Source organism: Carcharodon carcharias, chromosome 12, assembly GCF_017639515.1.
Source record: "Carcharodon carcharias isolate sCarCar2 chromosome 12, sCarCar2.pri, whole genome shotgun sequence".
NCBI classification, from domain to species: Eukaryota; Metazoa; Chordata; class Chondrichthyes; order Lamniformes; family Lamnidae; genus Carcharodon; species Carcharodon carcharias.
This window is the reverse complement of record NC_054478.1, coordinates 129,818,683-129,840,251: the sequence shown is the minus strand read 5'-3', so window position 1 is coordinate 129,840,251 and position 21,569 is coordinate 129,818,683. Positions and strand designations below refer to the sequence as shown.

The 21,569-nt window shown below is 43.5% G+C and overlaps 1 protein-coding gene and 3 non-coding genes across 4 annotated transcripts in view; 3 read left to right on the top strand and 1 right to left on the bottom strand.

Moving 5' to 3' along the window:
• The window catches only part of LOC121284978 (sperm-associated antigen 16 protein), a 1,312,939-nt gene that overhangs the window by 499,887 nt on the left and 791,483 nt on the right, over positions 1–21,569 (bottom strand). The window lies entirely within an intron of this gene.
• Positions 19,933–20,035, top strand: LOC121285344. The gene has a single exon (XR_005944643.1). It is a non-coding gene; the product is annotated as a U6 spliceosomal RNA (small nuclear RNA).
• On the top strand, positions 20,824–20,926 carry LOC121285346. The gene has a single exon (XR_005944645.1). It is a non-coding gene; the product is annotated as a U6 spliceosomal RNA (small nuclear RNA).
• LOC121285343 lies at positions 21,444–21,550 on the top strand. The gene has a single exon (XR_005944642.1). It is a non-coding gene; the product is annotated as a U6 spliceosomal RNA (small nuclear RNA).

Here is a 21,569-nt window from a genome sequence, read left to right as displayed (position 1 = left end):
CAGGTCTTATTTAGGACACTCACTTTGATTAAAAATATTTTTAATCAAATATATTTTCCAGATTAAATGCAATAATAGTGCAGCTTGGAAAGCATTTTTAAAAATCTTATATTATCATTTGTATTTTGAAACAAGTCCAAAAATTGTTAGTCTGTTTAGGTCCTCATGCTGGTACATTTCCTGAAGGAAATCTCCTGTAATAGGTTCAGTAATAGGCATAGCGTCATAATACTTCAAAAGAAGGTCTGATGAAAAGAACAATCTCAGAATTATTTTGTATGAAGATTTCAGGGGCTTCTTTGAGTTGATGTAAGATGACAGGAAAAATGTTTTAAAGCAGCTCCTGTTTTCCCAGAAAAAAAGGTGTTCAGAATATGATTACAACATAAAATGTGCAGCACAGAAACAGGTTTTTGGCTCAAATGGTCCATACAGGTGCTTATGCTCCACACAAGCCTCCCCATAGTCCTCTTCCTCTAACTTTTCTTATCAAACTCCTTCATAATCTTGAAGACCTCTATTATATCACCCCTCTTTTCTTTTCAAAATAAAAGAGCCCTAGCCTGTTCAATCTTTAGACAAGTCTAGTTATCTTTTTACTTTATTTCCAAGTCATATGATGTTTAAACAAATAGAAGGTCTAATACTGGCCCAGCCAGTGAATCCCACATCCAAGAAATGAATTATAAAAAAACATTAGAAATGTCAGCAATGCCTTGCAGAAAGTTGTGAAACCTCTGAAAAACATTCAAAGGATGCTACACAAGATAAGAGCACATGGTGTAGGGGGTAATACGTTAGCATGGATAAAGAATTGGTATAGCTAACAGGAAGCAGAGAGTAGGGAAAAATGGGTCTTTTTCGGGTTGGCAAGCTATAACTAGTGGAGTGCCACAGGGATCAGTGCTGTGGCCTCAACTATTTACAATCTATATCGATAACTTGGATGAAGGTATAGAGGCAAAATTTGCTGATGACTCCAAGGTAGGTAGGAAAGTAAGTTGTCAAGAGGAAGTAGAGCATCTGCGAAGGGATATAGATAGGTGAGAGGGCAAAAATTTGACAGATGGAGGGAAAATGTGAACTTGTCCACATTGGCAGGAAGAATAGAAAAGCAGTTTACCATTTGGGAGAGAGATTGCAGACCTCAGTGGTACAGAGGGATCTGGCTGTCCTGGTACATGAATCACAAAAGGTTAGTATGTAGGTACAGCAAGTGATTCAGAAGGCAAATGGAATGTTGGCATTTATTGCAAGGGGAAGGGAGTATAAAAATAGAGACGATTTACTGCAGCTGTACAGGGCCTTGGTGAGACCATATCTGGAGTACCATGTATAGTTTTGGTACCTTATTTGAAAAAAGGGTATAATTATGTTAGAAGCAGTTCAGAGAAGGTTTACTCAACCCATTCCTGGGGTGAAGAAAGGTTAAGAAGGTTGGGCCTATACCCCTTGGAGTATAAAGGAATGAGAAGTGATCTTACGTAAGATCCAGGCTTGATCGGGTTGACTCGGAGAATGTTTCCTCTTGTGGTGGTGACTAGAACTAGGGGGCACAGTTTAAAAACAAGGGGTCTCCCTTTTAAGACACGTCTGAGGAAAAACTGTTTCTCTCTGAGAGTCATTGGTATGTGGAATTGTCTTCCCCAGAAAGCAGCTGAGGCTGGGTGATTGAATTTATTCAAGGCTGAATTAGATTTTTGATAGACAGAGGAGTCAAAGGTTATGGGAGATAGACAAGAAAGTGGAACTGATACCACAAATAGATCAGCCATGATTTTATCAAATTGTGGAACAAGTTCAAAGGGCCAAATTCTTGCTCCTAAGTCCAATGCTCCAATGTATCGATACTAAGATCCTTATTTTAGGCTGATATATATACAATACAATGGGAAACTTCCAAACCTGGGTTATATTGCTAGCTGCACCTCATTCTATGTTAGGAACAGGAGTAGACCACTCACCTCTTTCCAGTTCCCAATTCAGTGTGGTAATTGTTAATCTGTATCCAAACTCCATCCATCAACCTTGGTTTCATAACCTTTTGTACACTTGGCTAACAAAATTATGAATTGAGCTAGCTTCTATTCCTTTTTATGTAGTCAGTTCCACAGTTGAACCATACTTTGCATGAAGAAGTATTACCTAACTTTTCTCCTGATAGCTGACTCTAATTTTAAGGTTATGTCTTCTTATCCTAGACTCCCCCACAAGCAGATAAAGTTTCTCCCTATCTGCCATGTTAATTATTTTCAAAATCCTAAAAAGCCGAATAAAGTTGCACCTTAAATATTCTATATTCCGGAGAATGTAAGGCTGGTTTATGTAAATGCTTCTCATAATCCAACCCTTGGAGCCCTGGTAACATTCTGCTGAATCTGCACTGCACACTTTCCAAAGTCAAAACATTCTTTCTAATGTGCGGTGCCTAGAACTGTAGGCAATACTCCAGGGGGAGAATTTTCTCCCTGTCGGGAGGGCTGGTTGGGAGTCGACGCAGTGGGTGCGAAGTCGATCGCTGCCCGCGATCGACTCCGTGCTGCTATTTTATGTGGGCGAGCCAATTAAGGCCCAGCCAGCATGGCAAGCATCCGGTATCGCTCAGCGCTACCAGTGCTGACGGGGGGAAAAGGGAGAGTCATGCGCGTGAAAGAGCACGGGAATTTGCCTGAGGCATGGAGCTGCCTCAGGGAGATTCAGGACATACCGCCCACGGATGAGGTTTCATGAAAAAGGTTAAGGCTGCTTGGGCTCTTCGCCTGCCCGCCAACCTTCAGGTTGGACAGGCATCTGGCAACTGCAGAAGATGCAACACCTGCCCCTTTACTTCCCCTCTCCTCACCGTCCAAGGGCCCAAACACTCCTTTCAAGTGAAGCAGCATTTCACTTGTACTTCCTTCAATTTAGTCTACTGCATTTGCTGCTCCCAATGCGGTTTCCTCTACATTGGACAGATCAAACGCAGACTGGGTGACAGCTTTGCGGAACACCTTCTGTCTGTCCGCAAGCATGACCCAGACCTCCCTGTTGCTTGCCATTTCAACACTCCACTCTGCTCTCATGCCCACATGTCCGTCCTTGGCCTGCTGCATTGTTCCAGTGAAGCAAACTGGAGGAACAACACCTCATCTTCCGACTAGGCACTTTACAGCCTTCCGGACTGAATATTGAGTTCAACAATTTTAGATCATGAACTCTCTCCTCCATCCCTACCCCCATTCTGATCCCCTTTGTTCCAATAATTTATATAGATTTTTCTTTTCCCACCTATTTCCATTATTTTTAAATGTATTTCCATCCATTGTTTTATCTCTTACCTTTTAGCCTATTTTGATCCCTTCCCCCCCCACCCCACCCCCACTAGGGCTATCTGTACCTTGCTCATCCTACTTTCTACCCTTAATGTCACCTATTAGCACAGTTCTTAGCTAATATCACCACCGTTAACACCTCTTTGTCCTTTTGTCTGTGACATCTTTTGGCAATCTCCACCTATCGCTGGCTCTCTATCCAGCTCTACTTGTCCCAGCCCCACTTAAACCAGCTTACATTTCACCTCTCTTCTATTTTTCCTTAGTTGTGTTGAAGAGTCCTAGGGACTCGAAACATTAACTGTGTTGCTCTCCGCAGATGCTGTCAGACCTGCTGAGTTTTTCCAGGGGTATTTTTATTTTTGTTTTGGATTTCCAGCATCCGCAGTTTTTTGCTTTTATCCCTGTTAATTATCTAAGTCGGTTTTTAAAGGCCTTAGCAGGCCTTTGACAGTTCGGCGGATGTGCAGCCGCCTCCAGTGCACGCCCGCTGAAAAGAAGATCTGAGTGACATGCAGTGACGTTGGGATGCATGACCGTCGTCACCACGCATCATTTTATGCGTCGGCAAGTGGGGTCCGCCCTCTCATGCCGACATGAAAATTCTCCCTTGGATGTGAGCTTTGTATAGCTTTGGCAAAAATTCCGCCCCTTTATATTCTAGCCCAAAGGCTAACATTCCAGTTGTCTTTTTGATTTTTTTTGTATCTGATGGCTAGCGATTTAGTGATTTCAGTGATCTGTGCACATGGACCCCTAAATTCCTTTGGACCTCCCTGCTTCTAGCTTTTCATCATTTAAATAATACTTGGAGCACTCCTTTTTTAATCCAAAATGGATGCGCTCACACTTGTCTGCATTGAAAACCATTTATCGCAGTTTTGCTCACTCACTTAATCTATCAATGCCTTTATGTAATTTTATACTTCCATCATCACTGCTTATGGTACCACTAATCTTTCTATCATGAGTAAACTTGGATATATAGTTTTCTATTGAGTTAACTAAGTCATTAATAAATATTGTAATTAATTGATGCCCCTTTAGAAAGAGAAATCTATCAGTATGGTTGGGTTTAGGCAGAATATTTCACCATAACCTTGAGATGGGGAGTTTCTTTACAAGCGTTAGGAAAGCTCGACTAAGTCCTGCAATCCACAATCACCTGGTCCAGCGGTAATAAAGCAAAATAGTTTTTATTCTTGTGGTACCAAGGAAGAGATATGGAGCAATAATAAATGTAAAGAACCCCCCCTTTCAAAGGTTTCAAATTTCATCACAGCATTTGTATTGTGGAATTACACAGTTCTGTAAAATGACTTACCATAGCATTTTTTCACCCTTTTGTCTAACTGCCCTACCTGATCAACCAGGCGTGTTTTATATGCTATAATGATACACTTACTGAGCTGAAGTAGACTATGTAATTGTTGTGTCAAATATTGTGCATTAATTCAGATGACAAAAAATTGTTTTGTGAAATGTAAGTTTAAAGGACATTAACTGCAGCTTAACCCAGCATCCATAGGATCACCAAGTTTTATTGCGCCAATAAGCACAGAAGCAGGCTATTCAGCCCAACTGGTCTCTGCAGGCATTAAAGTTCCACATGAGCCATCACGTACTTTCATCATCACACCCTAGCAATATAACATTCTATTCCTTTCTCCCTGATGTGTGTATCTAGCTTATCCTTAAATGCATCTGTGTCATTTACCTCAATTACTCCATGTGGTAGTGAGTGCTACATTCTAACTACTATTTCGGTAAAGAGGTTTCTCCTGATTTCCTCAATAATATTGTTGGGATGAACATGCTATTTATTCATATCGGCCTAATTCTCGGGACACTCATATCCCAATTCTTCTGTAAACTTATTTGTATTTGAACGTACATTTTATTCCAACTCCAATTTTGGTAACACAGCTAGTACAAACTCTGAGTTTGTAAGATGATTCCCTTTCACATCCAATACCCTCCCAGGGCTCAAAAACCAACTCAATTTTTACCTTTGTTCTTTGCAACAATCTAACATTGCTTGAATTACCCAATTGTGCCTTAGTGCATCTTCCAATACTGTGTATATATTTATCATAAAACCTATTTACGGAAGGAGTCAAATCTATCCCAAAAGATTACATTTATCCTCTTAACTTATACAGGGGAGGAAAAATTGAATTAGGTCCAATATCAGGCCTGGGAGCGCTGATTGGCATGTATACTGTGGTGCTTTGTGTATAGGTAGGCCTGCTACAGAGCGTCTTGTCACTGTTAAGAAGCATATGGAGGAGTTCGGCTCCAACTTAGCACAGGGCTTAACGCAAAGCTTGAAGTCCATCCTTTCCAGAATGGAAGTGGTCACCAACTCCATGACAGCATTTGATGACCTAACCATAATGCAGCATCAGGTGGCCGATGTATCAGCTTTTATTGCAGCCCAGGCAGAAGCCACCCAATATTTCAGTGCTGCAAGAAAGCTCAGACTGAGTTTGTTGCCATGCAGCCTCAGACCGCTGCCATCATGGTTGCCGATACCAGTGCTCAAAAGAACATGCAGGTTCTCACAGAAGTCCAGCAATCTTTCTTCCAACATATTACTACAACTGTTGAGGCACCACCCTGGGTTAGTGGCAGTGGCTCTGTAAAGCACAACAGCATTTATACTCGCACCACTGCCACTCTGCCCTAGCTATTGCCTTTCAACCAGCCAGCTGGTCCGAAACCAGGCCCACGGGTTCATAGCCTTTTGAAGTTATCCAGAGTCTCCCCCATTGAAAGTCAGCAGCCTTCTACCAGCCATCCATAGCCTCTGCATAGAAGCACTAGGTCAGGAAAAGGTACCTGCAAGACAGGCATAGAGAGAATGCACAAGGGTGAATAGTTCAGTTTGGTATATATTATTGGAAGTGTTGTTGAATAAAGTTGTTATGGAATTTTTTTTGTTGGTAGCTTGTATTTCAGGGGTTTGGCCATGAGGACACTGTGATCGTATGTAGCAGATGGATGGAAAGCTGATGTATCATGGAGCAACTGTGATGTGGGGTTGAGATCTCAGGAGAACCAAAGTCTGAGTATCATGGATAGCCTGCTGGGCGAAGAGATCCTAGATGCCTCCTCCCTGCCTCCTCTTCTTCCTCCTAAGGTGGTCTCTGAAGGCATGGTGGCAAAGTAAGTGCCATCATGATAGCAAGGTTATGGAGGATGCAGAAGACCACACAGCCTTTGAAAGTAAGTCTGTTGATTAATGGAGGGCTCCCCTGAGCAGTTCAGGCAATAGAACCATTGCTTCAGGATGCTGATTGTTTGTTCCATGACATTCCTGGTTGCTTTATTGCTGTCCTTATAGGTATGCTGTCCACATGTAGTCAGCGAGTAGAGGGGATTCATTAGACATGATTTTTAAGGTATCCCGTGTCACCCAGCAGCCAGTCTCTGGTTGTTGGTAGTGGCACAAAAGTGGCAGGTACACTTGCCTCCTGTAGGATAAATGTGTCATGGCTGCTCCCAGGAGAATAGGCATTCACCAAGATGATCTTCTGTGCATGGTCACACACCAACTGGATGTTAATAAAGTGATAGTTTGTTAAAATGTGCATTCAGTCGATTGCATCCTACATCATTGAGAAACCCATCAGCCTGGCAAAGCCATGTGCTCTCTCCTGTTTCTCTCTGGTCAGTGAAAAGATACTGAAGTACCCTCTCCTTCTATCACTTCATTGATGCGGTGATGGATAGTGAATCATATGTTGATACTGCTGCAGGCTCCTGCCCAGAGGGATCCACTGGTGTAGGAAATTAGGATGACGGAAAATTGACGGTCACAGGCAGCGTCATCCTTGCCCTGCCCTGAGGCTGAAGGTTGGATATTAGGATATTACAGTTCAGTTATTGCTTCCTTGGTGAAACAAAGATGCTTCACACACTGCTCCTGGTTGAGATGGAGGTAGACGTGCTTAAAAACTGTTACTGGGTAGGGATGGCTAGTGACAGCCCTCCTCCTCCTCCTCCCTCTGTTCACAGCCTCCACTCTCTGCTACCTGTGGTCCATTTCCAAGTCGTACTGCAGCCCAAGAAGGGCCGCAACAATAGTCTCCATTACTGAAGCTGACTTCCTCCTAACAGGCCTTGCAGCTCCTCTGACATTCTTGTCAACATTCAGTACCACTCCCTTGCAAATCCCCCAGAAATTGCATAGCTCCTCCAATGACACTTTACTTCATTAACTCTGCACCACCAAAGGAAAGTCAAAAGCACCTCACCTGAACATTGAGTGGTTTGCCCTTTAAATAGTGTTAGTGGTGTGAGGGAGGGCCTTTGTGCAGATGAATTGGATTGATGTGAGAGAGTGTCAACTGGAGCTGTACAGTTCTAAGTAGCAGATTGGGTGCCAAATTAGCATGATCACATCATGATCTACCCGCTCTGCATGATTCCAGCACATGTACGGCACACCTATGTTAGTGCTTTGTCAGCCAAAGCATGCTGTGCGGGGCCCACCAGAAATATCTAGCTGGCATTTTTGCAGTTTTGGTGTTAGCACCTGCGCGCAATGGAACCTAATTCATGGCCTATAGTCCATCTGCTTGTGACACCTGTCCATTTACATCAAGCTTACATCTCTCAGGACAGGTGAAATACCTACCATGATCCAACAATATACAGAGCCAAACTGGTGTTGACAATACTACACACAACGCTTGTTCTTCTGACAAGAGCAAGTATGTTGGCAATTATCCTTCAAATGGTTTTATTACATTTTGGGATGCCTGTAAGGTGTTTTTAAGATAAAGAACCACATCCATTCGAAAGCTAGTGACAAAAAGTTCAACTTAATAAAATTTATTACAAGTAACCATAGATTATTATAAAGACAAAGTCAAAGAGAGAAGGATATAAAAACAGAAAAAACAGATGGAATACATTGTCTGAAAAACAAAGACAAACAAAGAGAATGAAACACAGTCTTTCAAAATCATTCATGTAACTTAATGCAGCTGATACAGTCATGACAAAGTGGAGGTAGGACTGCTCTTTGGATGCTGTTTGTGGCTACAGTGTTGTGAACTAACCCCACAATAATATGAGGGCAAGTCATTTACGTGATATCACATAACTTGCAGCACACAATGTGCAGTGCACTGGTAGCATAGAGTGATTTAAAGACTGCTTGTTGTTCTTAAAACTGTCCTATTACTGATGGTTACAACAAGCCTGCAAAGCCAAGTAGTTCTATTCTAAGGTGCAGCCTTTGATGTCTTGCTACAATTGAGATTCCATTGACAAACATGGTCGGTGAAAGATAGGATGGAGCTTTAAAAAAAAGTGCACTTAACTGAAGTAGCGCAAATAACAAAATCTCAAAGCCACATACACTTATTGCCACACCTGACGCACACCTGTTTGAAAAATAGGGACCCCACAGTGTTGAGATCCATCACCTGTTTCATATAGTGCTAAGTAAGCATGGTGATGTTACAGTATTGATATATCATTATGGAGGCATAATCTTGTTAAAATATTCCTGCATTCTTAATGAGTCTAAAACACAGCTGCTGCAAAGTGTTGTGTCATGGTGGCAGAGACACAGTGGCAGACATTTATGGGGATATTTCAGAATACACCCCAATGAGAAAGAAAAATTCTAAGGGGAGGACCCACCATCTGTGGTTAACTAAGCAAGTTAAAGATAGTATCAAATTTTTTAAAAAAGCATATAATTGTGTAAAGATTAGTGGCAGGTCAGAAGATTGGACAGGATATAAAAAGCAGCAAAGAATAACTAAAAGATTGAAAAGGAGGGAAAATTTAGAGTACGAGAGAAAGCTAATAAGAAGACAGATAGTAAGAGTTGCTATAGATATTTTAAAAAGAGAAGAGCTAACAAAGTGAGCGTTGGTCCTATAGAAAGTGAGCCTGAGGAATTATTAATGGAAAAAAAGGGGCTGGCAGATTAATTGAATAGGTATTTTGCATCAGTCTTCACTATGGAGGAATCAAGCAACATCCCAGAAGTAGCTGTAAATCGGGAAATAGAAGGGAGGGATGAACTCAAGAAAATTACATTCACCAAGGAAGTGGTACTGAGAAAGTTGTTGGAACTGCGGGCTGACAAGTTCCTGGGTCCTGATGTGCTTCATCCTAGTGTGTTAAAAGTAGTGAGATCGTTGATGCATTGGCTTTAATTTTCCAAAATTCCCTAGCTTTGGGGAAGTCCCATTAGATTGAAAAATAGCAATGTAACTCCTTTATTCAAAAAGGGAGGGAGACAGAAAGCAGGAAAGTACAAGCCAGTTCGCTTAACATCTGTCATAGGGAAAATGTTAGAAGCCATAGTTAAAGATGTTATAGCAGGACACTTAGAAAAATTCAAGGTAATCAGGCAGAGTCAACATGGTTTTGTGAGTGGGAAATCATGTTTAACCAACTTATTGGAGTTCTTTGAAGAGGTAACATGTGATGTGGATAAAGGTGTGTGTAGTGTGCTTAGATTTCCAGAAAGCATTTTATAAGGTGACACATAAAAGGTTAGTTTGGAAAACAAAAGCTCATGGTGTAGGGGGTAACACAGTAGCCTGGATAGAAGACTGGTTAGCTAACAGGAAATGAAGAGCAGGCATAAATGGTTCATTTTCTGGTTGGCAAGATGTAATGGGTGTTGTGCCATAGGGATCAGTGCTGGGGCCACAACTTTTTACAACTTATATAAACGACTTGGGTGAAGGGAATCATGGTTGCTAAATCTCCTGATGACAGATAGGTAAGAAAGTAAGTTGTGAAGAGGATGTAAGGAGGCTACAAAGGGATATAGGTGGATTAAGTGAGCAGGCAAAGATCTGGCAAACGCAGCATAATGTGGGAAAATGTGAAATTGTCCATTTTGGAAGGAAGAATAAAAAAGAAGCATTTTGTCTAAGTGGTGAGAAAATGCAGAGCCCTGAGATGCAGAGAGATCTGGGTGTCCTAGTGCATGAATCACAAAAGGTTAGTATGTAGGCACAGCAAGTAATTAAGAAAGCTAATAATACTGTTAACACTTATTGTGAGGGGAAATTAACATAAAATACTGTGAATATTATATTGTGTGGCACTACCACCATGGTAATTGGGTTAGATTTCACTCAGATCTAGCAACTTGAGACTGGGCAACCATGAGGTGTTGGGGGCTACCAGCAGCAGCAGCTCAATACGCCACGATCTGTAACCTTTAGGCCTGCATATAGCCCATTCTACAAGCCAGAGGATCAACCCTGGTTCAATGAAGAGTGCAGGAGGGCATACACCAGGCATACTTAAACTGAGTTGTCAACCTGGTGAAGCTGCAACATAGGACTACTTGCATGCCAAACAGCTTAAGCAGCAAGTGATAGACAGAGTTAAGCGATTCCACAACCAATGGATCAGATTTAAGCTCTGCAGTCCTGCCACATCCAGTTGGGAATGGCGGTGGACAATTGAACAATTCGTTGGAGGAATCTCCACAAATATCCCCATCCTCAATGATGGAAGAGCCCAACACATCAGTGCAATAGATAAGGCTGAAACATTTGCAACAACCTACAGCCAGAAGTGCCAGGTGATTGATCCATCTCGGCCTCCTCCTGAAGTCCCAGCATCACAGATGCCAGTCTTCAGCCAATTCAATTCACTCCAGGTGATATCAAGAAACATCTGAAAGCATTGGATACCGCAATGGCTATGGGCCCTGACAATATTCTGGCAATAGTATTGAAGACTTGCGCTCCATAACTTGTTGTACCCCTAGCCAAGCTGTTCCAGTACAGCTACAACACTGGCATCTACCTGGCAATGTGGAAAATTGCCGAGGTATGTTCTCAGCAGGACAAATCCAACCCAGCTAATTACTGCCTCATTAGTCTACTCTTGCTCATCAGTAAAGTGAAGTGGTCATCAACAGAGCTGTCAAGCGGCACATGCTTAGCAATAACCTGCTCACTGATGCTCAGTTTGGGTTCCACCAGAACCACTCAGCTCCTGACCTCATTACAGCCTTGGTTCAAATATGGACAAAAGAGCTGAACTCCCGAGGTGAGGTGAGATTGACTGCCCTTGACATCAAGGCAGTATTTGACCGAGTGTGGCGTCAAAGAGCCCTAGCAAAACTGGAGTCAATGGCAATCAGGGGGAAACTTCTCCACTGGTTGGCATCATATCTAGCATACAGGAAGATGATTGTGGTTATTGGAGGTCATCTCAATTCCAGGACATCACTGCAGGAGTTCCTCTGGGTTGTGCCCTAGGCCCAAGAATCTTCAGTTGCTACATCAATGACCTTCCTTCCATCATAAGGTCAAAAGTGAGGATGTTTGCTGACACTTGCACAATGTTCAGCACTATTCGTGACTCCTCAGATACTCAAGCAATCCCTGTCCAAATGCACCAGGACCTGGACAAAATCCAGGCTTGGGCTGACAAGTAGCAAGCAACATTTGCACTACAAAAGTGCCAGGCAATGACCATCTCCAACAAGAGAGGATCTAACCATTGTCCCTTGACATTCAATGGCATCACTATTGCTGAATCCCGCACGACTATTGACCAGAAACTGAACTGGACTAGCTATATAAATACTGTGGCTACAACAGCAGGTTAGATGCTTGGAACCCAAAGCTTGTCCTCCATCTACATGGCACAAGTCAGAAGTGTGATGGAATACTCTCCACTTGTCTGGATGAGTGCAGCTCCAACAACACTCAAGAAGCTTGCCACCATCCAGGACAAAACAGGCTGCTTGATTGGCACCCCATCCATCAACATTTTCTCCCTCCACCACTGATGCACGTGTGCACCATCTACAAGATGCACTGCAGGAACTCACCTAGGCTCCTTAGGCGGACCCTTCCAAACCCATAACTACTACCATCTAGAAGGACAAGGGCAGCAGACATATGGGAAGTTCCCCTCCAAGCCACTCACCATCTTGACTTGGAAATATATCACCGTACCTCCACTGTGGCTGGGTCAAAATCCTGGAACTCTCTCCCTAACAGCACTGTGGGTGTAGCTACATCACATGGACTGCAGCTGTTCAAGAAAGCAATTCACCACCACCTTCTCAAGGGCAATTAGTGATGGACAACAAATTCTGGCCAAGCCAGCAATGCCTACATCCCATTAATGAATAAATAAATGGTAGGGAAATTATACTTCAGTTATACAGGACACTAGTGAGACCACGTCTGGAGTACTGTGTACAATATTAGTCTCCGTGGTATTTATGGTTTTATTTAGTGTAAGATACCTTTAAGAATAAGGTTTATTAAGGAAAATCACATGATCTTTAGTACTCAATAGGAGAGTAGCTTGGGCTACCTTTGTAGTTAGTAGTTACTAGTTTAGAGATAGAGTTTGAGTTGGAAGCACACATGCAGTTGCTGCTGAGTACCTTTGTAAATAAACTAAAAGTTTCCATCTAAGAAGCGTTTGCTGATCAACTCTATCAATAGTACCAGCTCAGCCACCTCTCACAACAAACTGGCGACGAGGATAAAACAAGTTTAACAGAAGAAATCAAGTGAAACAATATCAGCATTGGTACCTTGCACAGCATTGGTAAGTAGAAGTTCCATTTCAATCGATGAAGTGATTCCCTCTCAAAATGCCGCAATTATGAATAATTGATCTTTTCGATCCAGCAGTGGACAATTAAATTGCATTAAATGCCTCACATTCTTTTCCAAGTGAACGAGATTACGGGGAAGAGAAGAGGTGAGTGATCCTCTAAGTACATGTGGCAATAAAGCCTATACCTTGATTTGAAGTTTGATGGCACCCAGTGCCCCAGATTGGAAAAATTTTGATGAATTGGTGGACCTCGTGAAGGGTCATCATCAACCAAAGCTCTCAGTATTGATGCAAAAGTTCAAGTTAAACTAGAGCCCCAGGAGACAGTTGCATGCTATGTAGCAAGTTTGAAGCAGTTAACGGAGCATTGTGAGTTTGGTACATCTCTAAACGACATGCCCAGAGATCGTTTAGTGAATGGCATTGTGAATGAGGACATAATCCGGAAGAGACTATTGTCTGAAGTGAATTTGGATTTCAAGAAGGAGCTAAAGATAGGACTGGCCATGGAAAGTGCAGTGAGAGATTCAAAAGCCATACAGGACGCGTAAAATGGCACCGTCCTCCACACCGGGCAGGAAACCCCAGTCAAAAAAGGCAGGAAAGTGCAAAACTCCGCTGAGAAGTGAGAAACAACCCCCACTAGCCGAAAAATGAGAAATAATTACTTAGTAGCGGAAACAAAGAATAATTTCAGTAGAGATGAAATGATTGGCAGTTTAAAAAAATTGAATCTTATTATTTTCACAGAAATGGACATATAATGAGAGGAAAGATTCAAGCAGGCTTTTAAACAAAAGAAAAAGCTCAATGAGATCCACAATGTAGAAGAGCCTGAAATAATAAATTCAGATATTTACACATTGTTTAATCTGAATGTTGGAAAGACAGAACCAATATTTGTAACAGTGAAAGTATATGGCAGACCTGTTTGAATGGAAGTGGACACAGGAGCTTCCACTACAGTAACTGGGGAACATACCTTCAGATATCTGATTAATGGTGAACATCAATTAAATTTAGAAGAAACAGCTGGCAAACCAAAAACATACACGGGTGAAGACATTCAAGTCAAAGGCATAAGCAGAGTAACTTCATTAGGGAAGACAATCGGCAAAGTTACCAGTATTAGTATTGAGAGGCAGAGGACCAAGCCTCCTAGGGCAAAACTGGCTGAGGCAAATCAACCTTGATTGGCCACTGAGATTCTAAAGGAAGCTGGAAGCATTCCTGTTTTGGGAATGGTGTGTCTAAGGACTCAACAGCCTGAAGAAACATAGGCTGTCTTAAGTCAAAACATGGTAGAACAGCAAAAGGAACTCAAAGAGACCATGCTTAATGACAGAGCTCAAGACAAGGTGAGCAACCTTCAAAGGAAAAAGAAAAAAATAAAAGCAAAAAACTGCAGATGTTGGAAAACAAAAACAAAAATAAAAATACCTGGAAAAACACAGAAGGTCTGACAGCATCTACGGAGAGGAACATAGTTAACGTTTCGAGTCCGTCTGACTCTTCAACACAACTAAGGAAAAATAGAAGAGGGGTGAAATATAAACTGGTTTGGGGGGGGGGTGGTGGGACAAATAGAGCTGGATAGAGGGCCAGTGATAGGTGGATATTGCCAAAATATGTCATAGACAAAAGGGCAAAGAGGTGTTGACAGTGGTGATATTAGCTAAGAAATGTGCTAATAGGTGACATTAAAGATAGAAAGCAGGATGAGTAAGGTACAGATAGCCCTAGTGGAGATGGGGTGGGGGGAGGAATCGAAAGGGAAGACATGGCTGACAAAATTGTTAGAATTCTTTGAGGAGGTAACGAGCAGGTTAGACAAAGGAGAGCCAATGGATGTTATCAACTTGGACTTCCAGAAGGCCTTTGACAAGGTGCCGCACAGGAGGCTGCCCGGACAACCCAGGGGGGTTGAAGGGAAGATGTGTTTGGTGGTGGCTGGAGTTGGCGGAAATAGCGGAGGATGATCCTTTGAATGCGGAGGTTGGTGGGGTGATAAGTGAAGCCAAGGGGGACCCTAACATGGCTCTGGGAAGGAGAGGAAAGTGTGAGGGCGAATGCGCGGGAGATGGGCCGGACATGGTTGAGGGCCCTGTCGACCACCGTGGGTGGAAAACCTCAGTTAAGGAAGAAGGAAGAAGGAACTATTTTTGAAAGTGGCATCATCAGAACAGATGCAACAGAGGTGAAGGAACTGAGAGAATGGGATGGAGTCCTTACAGGAAGCAGGGTGTGAGCAGCTGTAGTCGAGGTAGCTGTGGGAGTCAGTAGGCTTTTAATGAATATTGGTGGACAGCCTATCACCAGAAATTGTGACAGAGAGGTGAAGGAAGGGAAGGGAAGTGTCAGAGATGGACCATGTGAAAATGATGGAGGGGTGGAAATTGGAAGCAAAATTAATAAATTTTTCCAGGTCCAGACGAGAGCATGAAGCAACACCGAAGCAGTCATCGATGTAACGGAGAAAGAGTTGTGGGAGGGGGCCGGAGTAGGACTGGAACAAGGAATGTTCCACATACCCCATAAAGAGACAGGCGTAACTAGGGCCCAAGTGGGTACCCTTAGCCACACCTTTTATTTGGAGGAAGTGAGAGGAGTTTAAGGAGAAATTGTTCAGTGAGAGAACAAGTTCAGCCAGACGGAGGAGAGTCGTGGTGGATTGGGATTGCTTGGGCCTCTGTTCGAGAAAGAAGTTGAGAGCCCTCAGACCATTCCGGTGGGGGACGGAGGTTTAGCGGGATTGGACGTCCATGGTGAAAAGGAGGCAGCTGAGACCAGGGAACTGGAAATTGTTAATATGATGTAGGGTATCAGAGGAATCACAGATGTAGGTGGGAAGGGACTGGACAAGGGGAGAGAAAATGGAGTCAAGATAGCAAGAAATGAGTTCCATGGGACAGGAACAGGCTGACATGATCAGTCTGCCGGGACAGTCCTGTTTGTGGATTTTGCGTAGGAGGTAGAAGTGGGCCATCCGAGGTTGGGAGACTGAGTTTGGAGGCTGTGGAGATGAGGTCAGTAACAGTCCTGGGAACAATGGCTTGATGTTCATTGGTGGGGTCATGGTCCAGGGCGGGGTAGGAGGAAGTGTCTGCGAGTTGACGCTTAGCCTCTGTGATCTCTGAGGTAGAGATCAATGTACCAGACAATAACAGCACCACCCTTGGCAACAGGTTTGATGACAATGTCAGGGTTTGACCTGAGACAATGGAGTGCAGCAAGTTCAGAGAGAGACAGGTTAGAGTGGGTGAGGGTAGCAGAGAAATTGAGACGACTGATGTCACGCCGAAAAGAAAACCTGTTGAAAGACCTTAACAGACTACAAAATTCCCTCAGGTCAATGTTTGTACCTCTAGAAAAGTATGAAGAGAATCAGAAAGAATTTAGCAGTTCTCTGAATAAACTGAAGGATGAGTTGGCAGAGAAGACACAGCAATGCTCAATTTTCCAGGAGGCAGCAAACAAATACAAAAAAAGAGATGGAAAAGCTGAAAAATCGGCTACATGAAGCCAAAGGGGCTTTGAAAGAAAAAAATCGCAGAACTCTAAGTAGCAGACAGATGATGAAATTGCAGGAAACTCAACTACTGAGCTCAGTTAAGTTGAGCTTGTATGCGAGAGAAGTCTGGCTAATATTGAAGTCAAAAAGAAGGCCGAGGTTAAAGTCAGCGCTAGAAAGAAGAAGGTACACAGACAGGAGAAACAGAAACACAAATAAGACTTTAATCCTGGCAGCATACAATTACACTTTTGTACATAGGCCTGACAATCAAATCACAAATGCTGATGCACTTAGTCTTTTGCCTTTACAAGTAAATGATGGGCATGTCCCAGTTCCACAGAAACTTATTTTATTATTAAACGTCTTAGATTCCTTGCCGGTATACGCTCGAATGATCAGAGACTGGACAATTTGGGACCCATTCCTATCTCAAGTATGAGGCAATCACAGTTTAAAAATAAGGGGTCACCCATTTAAGACAGAGATGAGAATTTTTCCCTCAGAGTATCGTGAATCTTTTGAACTCTCCTCCTTGAAAGGCAGTGCAAGCAGAGACTTTGAATATTTTAAGGCATGGGTAGATAGATTCTTGATAAGCAAGGAGGTGAAAGGTCATCAGGAATAGGTGGAATGTGGTGCTGAGCTTAAAATAAGAACAGCCACAACCTTATTAAATGGCAGAGCCGATTCGAGGGGCCAAGTGGCCTACTGCTGCTCCTAATTCGTATGTTTGTATGCTTCTCCTCTAATTGCCGTTCATGGTGTGCAACTAGCACATGGCAGAGCTCTGTATCTGATAATATAACCCAGAGGATGGAATCATCTGGTCCCATTAGCAGCAGGTGTCATGGCAGGTGGGGGGAGGGGCAAAAATCAGCTTCATGCCGTCACGAAACCAGTTTATGATCGTCCACTCTACCTGTCAATGGCGGGCCACGTTTCCCACCGCCACATGTCAGGAACCTAATTACAATACTTTAGCACCTCATTATAAGCCCTGCTCATCAGAATCATCCCCCACCCTGGATCACAACTATACAAGAGTGGCGTACACCTGGCGGGCTGAACTTCAAGGGGAACTTGGAGGTAAGTGCACACAACCTTGCGCAGCACTCACAAGCATCACTCATAGGATACCAAGGAAGAGGCGGCCAGCATTTGGCTGGGGGCACAGGCATATCACTTTTTCTTGACTGGCTTTCAGTGCAGTGCTGGGGCAAGGGCCCCAGTGCAAGGGTTAGGTTGGTTGGGGGGAAGGTAGTACAAACTGAAGGAAGTACACAAGCACATTCTAGGGGTGGGTAGGGGGCAAGGCAGCACAGACTGAAGGAAGGACATAAACACATGTCGAGGGGGGGTGGGGCGGGGTGAGGGAAGTGGACAGCCACTTGGAAAAGCTTGTAAAAAGTGAGCATTCTTCTGCAGCTGAGACCATTCGGCTGCAAATCCATTGATATGCTTGGAGTTGGCCTTCTGAACATTTTCTGTCCATTCAAGCAATGCAAAAGCATGAAAGGGCCACCAAATGCTCCAGAACTTTTCACCCCTCGGGTGCACACTGCAAATTAATATGCGTTTTATGAGGCATCAGAACAATTGGCTGACTGGGCAAGTTGTAGAATACCTTTGCAAATGATGGCCATGGTGCAGTCACTGGTGGGGGCACTAACATCCTCTTGCAATGTCTCCATTAAGTTGTGGACCAGTATCCATCATGGTTCAAGCTAACAGCGCAGCCTTGCAGTGTGGGTTAGGAGAATACCTGCGCCTGAGCTGAGAGCACAGCATGCAGTCCAGTGGCTGAAGCTGTTGTCAATCTGTCAAGTGTAGTAGGGCAGAGGTGGATGGGCTTTCAAACAATCAATGAGCATACTACCACGTTGACCATCCAAGTGGTGGCTAGCACTCTCCTGCATGTGTAAAGGGGTCTTCAGACATAACCAAGAGAGGTTCTTAGGATACATGTGCTAACTCATGCATCTCTCTGTTTGATCCTGCAGGAGGACAGCATTAGGATCATGGAGTCTGGTGATTTAGCAGTGTGTCTCATGGCTTACAGAGAGCAGAGAAGAAGAAGAGTATGTTGGAGGCGTCTGGCTCGGCAAAGGGAGGAGAACCTCCCTCAAGATGAAGGGGTGGCAGGGCCTGCTGTGCATGCAGCTGAACATCTACAGACAGACGTTGCTCATAGGCGCTTTGCTGGATCCCGGGTCTAGAGATGGCGCTCATCATTCCTGTAGGTGACTGAGAACCAGTGTCACCAAAGACTGTGCATATCTAGGGAACGGTCGGTCACATATGCCACCTGCTGCAGGATTTGGCACCACAGGGACATGGAGGGCATCCACTGCCAGTGGCCATGAAAGTGACCATGGCACTCAATTTTTATGCCAGTGGCTCCCCTTCCAGAGCTCCACAGGTGACCTGTGTGGGATCTCACAAGCCTCCACGCACAAGTATACCCAGGAGATCATGAACGCTATCTTCGCGAAAGCATAGAACTTTGTGCATTTTGTCTAGGGTCAGGAAGTAAGAGTGCTGGGATTTGTGCAGATCTCTGGTTTTTCACAGGTGCAGGGTGCCACCGACTGCACTCATGGGCCCTTAGATCTCCATAGCAACAAGCAGACAATTACATCAACTGCAAGGGCTTCCACTTGCTGCATGTTGGCATGCGACCACTACATTCTACAGGTCTACGCATGATTCCCAGGGGTAGTCCACAACTCTTACATCCTTAGCAGGTCTCAGATCCCTGACATCTTCCAGGGTCCACAGAGGCTGCAGGGTTGGCTTCTTTGGGACAAGGGCTACTCATAGCGGACGTGTCTGATGAGAGCCATGAGGCAGCCTCGGACTGCAGAATAATGGTATAACGAGGTTCATGCCACGACACAGATTTTGGTGGAGCAAACTATAGGCATTTTGAAAATGATATTCTGGTGCCTCGATGGGTCTGGTGGAACACTGCAATGCAGTCCACTGAAGGTGTCATACATCATCGTCGCTTGCTGCGTGCTGCACAGCCTGGCAATGCAATGGGGGATGATATGGCTGAGACAGAGATGGAAGAGCTGCATGTCTCCTCCAGTGAGGTGGATGTCGAAGGAGATGACAGTGATGAGGTCCTCGAAGGCATGGATGCAGGTGATGAGGCCATCACACTGGCCAGAAAAGGCAGGTACACTCGGGAGGCCCTCATAGCCCCAAGATTACATTCTGGCAGAAATGTCAAGCACCATCAAGGTGCAGGCACCACTAATGTGTCCAGTGAGTGTGAAACCAGGCCATCACTTTGGTCCGAAGGTTACACACTGCACAGAGAAGACTCCCTGTACTGAGACACCAGCCTTTATCTTTTGCAGGAACCAAGGTTTCACATCTGAGTGACACAAACATTGTTCATCATAACAAGGAGCCATAAGCAAGGAGACATTCTTGGGAATTTATTTACAATAGTGAACGTTATGTACAAGTGATTAACATCCGTGCCCAGGCTGTGCAACTACATCCTCCACCAAGTGCTTGCTTCGGCAGCAAATATACTAAAATTGGAATGATACAGAGAAGATTAGCGTGGCCCCTGTGCAAGGATGACACACAAATTCGTGAAGCGTTCCAGATAAAAAAAGCTTGGCTTAAATAGCCAAGTGGTTATGGTACGGGATTTGTAACCCCAAGATCAAGGGTTCAAATCTCACAATGGCAAAACCATGAAACAATGTAACTTCATCTGAAACAGATAGAAACATGTTTGTATTTGAAAGAGTTACTGGGCTTGTAACCCCAAAATCAAGAGTTCATTTAAAAGATTATCAATGGTTCAAATCTCACAATGGCAAACAATGTAACTTCATCTGAAACAGATGGAAACGTGTTTGTACTTGAAAGAGTTACAAAGCTTTTGCTTGGCCTAAATAGCCAAGTGGTTATGGTACTGGGTTTGTAAACCCAAGATCAAGAGTTCAAATCTCACAATGGCAAACTATGAAACAATGTAACTTCATTTTTATCAGTCTCTGTGGCGCAAACTGTTACTGCGTTTGACTGTTAACTGAAACGTTGGTGTTTCGAGACCACCCAGAGACGAAGTTGTCTCCGTTTTGTGCTTGGCCTAAATAGCCAAGTGGTTATGATACTGGGTTTGTAACCCCAAGATCAAGAGTTCAAATCTCACAATGGCAAACTATGAAACAATGTAACTTCATCTGAAACAGATGGAAACAGGTTTACTCAAAAAGAGTATCAAGAGTTCATTTACTTGGCCTAAATAGCCAAGTGGTTATGGTACTGGGTTTGTAATCCCAAGATCAGGGGTTCAAATCTCACAATGGTAAACTATGAAACAATATAACTTCATCTGAAGCAGATGGAAATGGGTTTGTACTCAAAAGAGTTACATCCTCCACCAAGTGCTTGCTTCGGCAGCAAATATACTAAAATTGGAATGATACAGAGAAGATTAGTGTGGCCCCTGTGCAAGGATGACACACAAATTCGTGAAGCGTTCCATATAAAAAAAAGCTTGGCTTAAATAGCCAAGTGGTTATGGTACTGGGTTTGTAACCCCAAGATCAAGAGTTCAAATCTCACAATGGCAAACTATGAAACAATGTAACTTCATCTGAAACAGATGGAAACAGGTTTACTCAAAAGAGTATCAAGGGTTCAAATCTCACAATGGCAAACAATGTAACTTCATCTGAAACAGATGGAAACGTGTTTGTACTTGAAAGAGTTACAAAGCTTTTGCTTGGCCTAAATAGCCAAGTGGTTATGGTACTGGGTTTGTAAACCCAAGATCAAGAGTTCAAATCTCACAATGGCAAACCATGAAACAATGTAACTTCATCTGAAACAGATAGAAACATGTTTGTATTTGAAAGAGTTACTGGGCTTGTAACCCCAAAATCAAGTGTTCATTTAAAAGATTATCAAGAGTTCAAATCTCACAATGGCAAACTATGAAACAATGCAACTTCATCTGAAACAGATGGAAACGGGTTTGTACTCGAAAGAGTTACATCCTCCACCAAATGCTTGCTTCGGCAGCACATATACTAAAATTGGAATGATACAGAGAAGATTAGCATAGCCCCTGTGCAAGGATGACACGCAAATTCGTGAAGCGTTCCATATAAAAAAAGCTTGGCCTAAATAGC